General features: G+C 44.1%; 1 non-coding gene across 1 annotated transcript; it reads right to left on the bottom strand.

The window, feature by feature from the left end:
* Positions 1 to 390: 390 nt before the first annotated feature.
* Positions 391 to 463, bottom strand: Trnaa-cgc (transfer RNA alanine (anticodon CGC)). The gene has a single exon. It is a non-coding gene; the product is annotated as a tRNA-Ala (tRNA).
* Between the last annotated feature and the right edge of the window lie 6,800 nt (positions 464 to 7,263).

Below are 7,263 nucleotides of genomic sequence, written 5' to 3'. Positions count from 1 at the left end.
TTGAAACGTTTGCATGTCATAGGTTTCGATATGTAAGGTTGCCCTAAGGCAGGTTCTGAACTCCAGTAGTGCACTACACTTGGCATCACAACCACACCCATCAAGATATTCATCCAATCCAGGCCTGTAACTCCTCTACAGATAAATTTGTCCAGTTGTTTGTTGACTCACTCACAGTCTAATCATATAGCTGTTGTGCGCAAAAACCGCTCAGACTACGGTGGTGGTGGTTAGTGTTTAACGTCCCGTCGACAACGAGGTCATTAGAGACGGAGCGCAAGCTCGGGTTAGGGAAGGATTGGGAACGAAATCGGCCGTGCCCCTTCAAAGGAACCATCCTGGCATTCGCCTGAAACGATTTAGGGAAATCACGGAAAACCTAAATCAGCATGGCGGGAGACGGGATTGAACCGTCGTCCTCCCGAATGCGAATCCAGTGTGCTAACCACTGCGCCACCTCGCTCGGTGCTCAGACTACGCTGTGCTGCTTGTGGAAGTAAGGAAGGACTGTACTCTATTTATTTCGAGCTCTTTCATTTAGTCATGGAGTATATTTGTCACAAAACACCTGCACTGATCTGACTGTGGTCATGTGACACAGCCCACAAACACGTACAATACTCCTAATTTCAGCACACAATAGCAAACTGCTCTTACATAATGCACTACACAATAACCGCAGACTAGCTCTGTACTCTTAAACTCTCCAAATAACGCACAGCACAGTTCACAACCACGCTCGTAAAATAGTGCAACAGATGTGCCCAAACACCCTCACCCATTACCCTGCCCCCAGTTGCCAAACCGACCAAAAGTCTCTGCTCCACCTCCCCCAAACAGCCCTCCTCACAGTCGCATTCGCGTCTAACACCGCAAAAATTCTTATCACCTATGCGCCTTCGATTACGCTCCAAGGCAGTCCGCGCACGTGTGCGGTCGGCGGGAGGGGTGTTCCAAAGCCTCCAGGCAAGTTCTGTTTCCGCGCGCTCGTGAAAGCTGCACTGTTCTTCTCATGTATACAGTCGGCGTCTCAGGTCTGGACCTGCCTTCACGTCTATTGTCAGAACAGCCCATAGCTCATTGACACACACGATTAACGCCGACGCGAAAACACTTACCACTCTCCTGCAATCAAGATGGTGACGGAAAACCAATCTCTGTGATGTGCGCTGCAGGGGCGTGTAATGATTGACAGCACTCTATTTATTTTTTCAAACAACTTATTTAACCATACAGTACATCTATCACACGTCCGTCCAGGACCGCGATCCGTCACAACACACATACAGAAAACAGAGCAAGCACTCTCTGAATGTGGAAGTAGCTGGACATGTCTGGGGTACATTTACATGCAATTTTAAAACACAGAACGATAGGTTATTTCGCGGTCGCTCGGATGGATCTGACGTAAAATAGAAAGAAATGCGAAAACCTATTAGCGAATACCTAAAAACTAACCAAATATACACCGAAATGCGCTGAAAATTTGGACGTACTTGCTTATCTTCTGGTTTGCAGGGAGCAGTTTGTACATTAAATATGTGGCAACAAGGGGAGTGTAGGAAAATGATGACATCGAAGCGAGCGGAATCAGGAAGGTAGTCAATATTTGTCAGGTTGAGTTCGTATTATAGTGTATGTATACTGAGATAGTAGCAATACACGCGAGTTGAATACTGTATTTGATGCTTTTCAGGAGGATAGTGAATCATTCACGTCTAAACTTACTCACATCTGTGTTAAAGGATAACAGAGAGTGCAAGGATGATCGATTGAGTTAGACCTGTAAGTAGGTACGATTTAAAGGTTGACTCACTTCTTCTAGAGAAGGACAAGTTACTGAAATTCAATTCTTTTATTTTTTTCTCCCGTATTCTATTTGGATTCTTTAGTCACGTGAAACAGCCTGCGTTCTGTTCATTTCTGTTCATACGCAGACAGAATACTTTACACATGATAGATTGGATGATTTGCGTAAAAATGCGTCGAACTACGTTGCATATAAATATCACTCCGTTCTTGTTCTTCTTAACTGTATGCTACTAAATTAAGGCACTTTGAGATCTGTTACCATAGATCGATATGGTGTGCTGAGCTCCAAGACTTAGATACATTTCGAGAAATGTGGTGCAATTGGCGGTCTTAGGAGTAGGAAAGCTCTATTCAGTCAACAGAGGTGAAGTGTAGCTTTATTTGTCTGCTCAGTCAAGGATTAATTGGGTAGCGATGTTGCGGGGTAGGCTGGTAAATGCTGAAGTGATGATGGTCTTTAAACGTAAGAGGCGAGATTGATGTGTGACCGCCATACGCAGAGTGATCAATATGCGCAAAGTCTTAGAAATATGTATAGCGTTGTCTGTTATAGTTTGATCGTTTTTATGTGTTCGAGAATTAAGTGCCTATAGACGTACTGAGGAGTCATCTATCAATGCTGGCAATGATATTTGCAAAGTAGAGGAGGTATGGTTTAGCTATGATACTGAAATTAGGGAAACATGCTACAGGGTGTTTCAAAAATGACCGGTGTATTTGAAACGGCAATAAAAACTAAACGAGCAGCGATAGAAATACACCGTTTGTTGCAGTATGCTTCGGACAACAGTACATTTTCAGGCGGACAAACTTTCGAAATTACAGTAGTTACAATTTTCAACAACAGATGGCGCTGCAAGTGATGTGAAAGATATAGAAGACAATGCAGTCTGTGAGTGCGCCATTCTGTACGTCGTCTTTCTACTGTAAGCGTGTGCTGTTCACAACGTGCAAGTGTCCTGTGGACAAAATGGTTTAATCCTTAGAACAGAGGATTTTTGTGGTGTTGGAATTCCACCGCCTAGAACACAGTGTTGTTGCCACAAGACGAAGTTTTCAACGGAGGTTTAATGTAACCAAAGGACCGAAAAGCGATACAATAAAGGATCTGTTTGAAAAATTTCAACGGACTGGGAACGTGACGGATCAACGTGCTGGAAAGGTGGGGCGACCACATACGGCAACTACAGAGGGCAACGCGCAGCTAGTGCAGCAGGTGATCCAACAGCGGCCTCGGGTTTCCGTTCGCCTTGTTGCAGCTGCGGTCCAAATGACGCCAACGTCCACGTATCGTCTCATGCGCCAGAGTTTACACCTCTATCCATACAAAATTCAAACGCGGCAACCCCTCAGCGCCACTACCATTGCTGCACGAGAGACATTCGCTAACGATGTAGTGCACATGATAGATGACGGCGATTTGCATGTGGGCAGCATTTGGTTTACTGACGAAACTTATTTTTACCTGGACGGCTTCGTCAATAAACAGAACTGGCGCATATGGGGAACCGAAAAGCCCCATGTTGCAGTCCCATCGTCCCTGCATCCTCAAAAAGTACTGGTCTGGGCCGACATTTCTTCCAAAGCAATCATTGGCCCATTTTTCAGATCCGAAACGATTACTGCATCACGCTATCTGGACATTCTTTGTGAATTTGTGGCGATACACACTGCCTTAGACGACACTGCGAACACCTCGTGGTTTATGCAAGATGGCGCCCGGCCACATCGCACGGCCGACGTCTTTAATTTCCTGAATGAATATTTCGATGATCGTGTGATTGCTTTGGGCTATCCGAAACATACAGGAGGTGGCGTGGATTGGCCTCCCTATTCGCCAGACATGAACCCCTGTGACTTCTTTCTGTGGGGACACTTGAAAGACCAGGTGTACCGCCAGGATCCAGAAATAATTGAACAGCTGAAGCAGTACATCTCATCTGCATGTGAAGCCATTCCGCCAGACACGTTGTCAAAGGTTCGGGTAATTTCATTCAGAGACTACGCCATATTATTGCTACGCATGGTGGATATGTGGAAAATTTTCGTACTATAGAGTTTCCCAGACCGCAGCGCCATCTGTTATTGACAATTGTAACTACTGTAATTTCGAAAATTTGTCTGCCTGAAAATGTACTGTTGTCCCAAGCATATTGCAAAAAACCGGTGTATTTCTATCGCATGCTCGTTTAGTTTGTATTGCCGTTTCAAATATACCGGTCATTTTTGAAACACCCTGTATCACATGATTGTCCAGTGTTGGACTTAATGTAAAATTTTTCGTGATATCGGCTATGATGGATAATATTAAAATAGATCGGTGGTGTCTTATGCACCCCATCCGAGCGTTGGGTACCATATAATGATTGAGTGACAATGCTTGTTTAGGTTGTGAAAGAAATTCTGATTAATGGACCGCAACTTTGGGGGTTGCTATCACCGAAAACGGTGATCCCGTACTTGTGTGCAAAATGAACAATCACTGGAAATGGAACGCAGAATTATCAACTATTGGGTCATTGCGACGTATGAGGTTAAATGTAGAGGCCGTCAATCACTTTTTTTTGTGGGGGGGGGGGGGGGGGGGGAGTTTGTAAAGTCGCCACAACGCCACCTCACTCTTCTACTTTCCTTGTGTTGTGGATGTCCTTTACTGAAAATCATTCTGTGTTATGCTGTCGACTGTAAGAATATGATATACAAGGTGCAAGGTATTGTTTCCTGTGAGAGGCCAAGCATCAGTCTGTGTTAATGTCTGTGCAGGGCAGGAATTCTAGTTAGTTAGAGATCTATGGCACCCTAAAGTACTAGAACTGTGCTTAATATCGACGAGTACGAGGTGAATTTTATAATACTATATTAAAAATATTTTCGATCCTCTAATTCGCGAGCCTCGAGACGTCTATAGAAAAGGGAGAAGGCTCTGATCAGAAAGACAGACGTGTTTCTGCCAACGGGAAAAGGCTCTCTTATTAGCTGAACTGTTCTGAGAGCGACTTCTACCGAATAGGAAAATGAATTGTATCTTTATTAGAAGGACAAGATCTGCGTCGGAATATTGTTATCATTGGTATGTGTTTAAGTATATAATAGTAAATGCCCTATCCTCAGTGAGAGGGGTGTGTATGTTGGTAAAAGTGTTTGCTTATTTGATGATATGTATGCGTAATTTAGTACGTTTAATTTTTCACCGAATATGACTATCTGTGGAAAAAAGGAATTATTATTTTCTATTCAACTGAGTTGTATATGGGGGCGTAAATGCTTGTACAAAATTATTGTAACAGGGTGTGAAAGCGTGTGTTGAAGGAATGAGCGAGTGGATGACACGATTCATATATGACTGTATCATTAGGACATGTAAATAAATATCGGATAACTTAAATTCAGGTAATTTTTTTCTTTTTGATCATATGTTTGACTTCTGCTTGGCATTATGTTTGTGTATTTGTTCTAAATGCATACTCGCCTTTGCTCAGAAACGGAGAAAGCTTTTTTATTATTGAGTTTTGGGAGTAGTGAATATGCCTTTTTATACGCGAGTATTTAAGATTTGTGAGTGAAAATTGTCAGTGCAGGGTGAATGACGTCGGGTTCGCTGGCTGGGGGAGACTCTGGTTACGTGTCGATTTGGAGATGGAGGGGAGGAAGATCTGCGCTATTGAGGAATCCATTTGTGCAGTATATGTCGTTAGATAATAGCTGGAGAGCAGGTATGGAGAGAGAGCCAACTCCGACACGCTGGTCCTGGGGCTGAGTGGACTGCTATTTAGACGGACAAATATGTGTCTATGACATGCCGACGGCGGCGGTCGGACGCTCTCTCTCTTAGGTGTTATGGGATTAGTTTGAGCATTTAGTACTTATTTTGGTGGTTATTCGATTAAGAACTGTAATAATGAAGATCATGTCCTCAGCGGGAACGCTGTGTAATTGAGTAAGAGTGTTTACGTGATGTTAAGCTGATGACGCAATTTAGCTACCACTGTAAAAAAAAAATAACTGTCTCCGGCTGAAGGAAAGGGGTGATCTTACCCCCAGACCTGATGGATGAGTTATTAGATAAGAGCAAGTGGTAGTTGTTGAATGATGATATGTGTTCGGATGTAGGAGTCTCTAAACGGTGGCGCAAATGAACGTGCATGTTGAATGGATGAAGTGTAATGCATGAAAGGAAGCGTAAAACATTAGAACATCGCGGACGAGCGAATTCGCGTCCTTCCTTGTTGTTCAATGTGGTGGTCGGTAGGGACTTTAACGATTTCATTGCAAGTCCAGGTGGGGGTGGCACTGGGCGAAAATTGATTCCAAGTCTTGTGGAGTTACTAAGATACGCGTGCAATGGCGTCGTGGAGAGCACATGTGCTCCACCACCTGTTGTGACGTTATGGCGGATTTCAGTCTCGAGCAAACTTTGGCCCAAACGTGCGGCAGGGCGTTCTTTGTCTAGCAGGTGCTGGACCAACCGAACTACCGTTATGAGGTCAGCAGGTTCCAACCTGTCCAGCGCACAAATTTGGCGCCAACTGGTCGGTGGGTGCCGACTCCACTGTCCACGAAACATGTTTACATCGCTGGAGCTGCGCAGGCCTGCGAAGCGAGTTGCCTGTGACGTGAGCGGCCGTTGGACCGGTAGCCGACGGCCGTCACGTGAGGTGACCGCTGCTTGCTGGTGGCGCGCGGAGGCGCGCGGGTCGAGGGCGACCATTTGAACTAATTCAGTTGAACTGGGTGCTTCGTAACCAGTGGACTCCGATCTCTTAAGATGTGTACTAACTCTGATGGGAACAAGTGATGACGGTACCTCAGCCGGCCGCGGTGGTGTAGCGGTTAAGGCGCTCAGTCCGGAACCGCGCGATTGCTAGGGTCGCGGGTTCGAATCCTGCTTCGGGCATGGATGTGTGTGATGTCCTTAGGTTAGTTAGGTTTAAGTAGTTCTAAGTTCGAAGGGACTGATGACCACAGCAGTTAAGATCCATAGTGCTAAGAGCCATTTTTGAACGGTACTTCAGTCCTGTTCCCACGAATTCACAGGAAGTGACTTACGTTAGTAAAAGTGCACTTTATTATTATTTGACGTGATTTTCATAGATTAGGAGCGAAACTATGTGACCGAGAAAAATTCAAAGTTCGTAGGATGAGGTCGACTTCGTTTAGTGCACATAGCCCAATTGGTTTTTTTTGGAGGTGTGACAGATTATCATGTCTAAATTTGAATTTGTGATAGATTTGTTGTTTAGGATGTAAGGGAATAAGTTTTCTTGCCACAAAAATCGACCGTCTGAAAGAAATAATAATAATAAATGCTAATAAGTAATAGTAAATGATAATAATAATAAATACAAACTCGGTTTTCCAGACTGTATGACATGTGAATTTGAAGATGGTGCGATTTTCTATGTTAGTGGAAGTAGGCCAATAACAATAAATAATAATAAATGATAATAAATG

Source organism: Schistocerca gregaria, chromosome 3, assembly GCF_023897955.1.
Source record: "Schistocerca gregaria isolate iqSchGreg1 chromosome 3, iqSchGreg1.2, whole genome shotgun sequence".
Lineage (NCBI taxonomy): Eukaryota > Metazoa > Arthropoda > Insecta > Orthoptera > Acrididae > Schistocerca > Schistocerca gregaria.
This window is presented reverse-complemented; position numbering and strand designations above follow the sequence as displayed.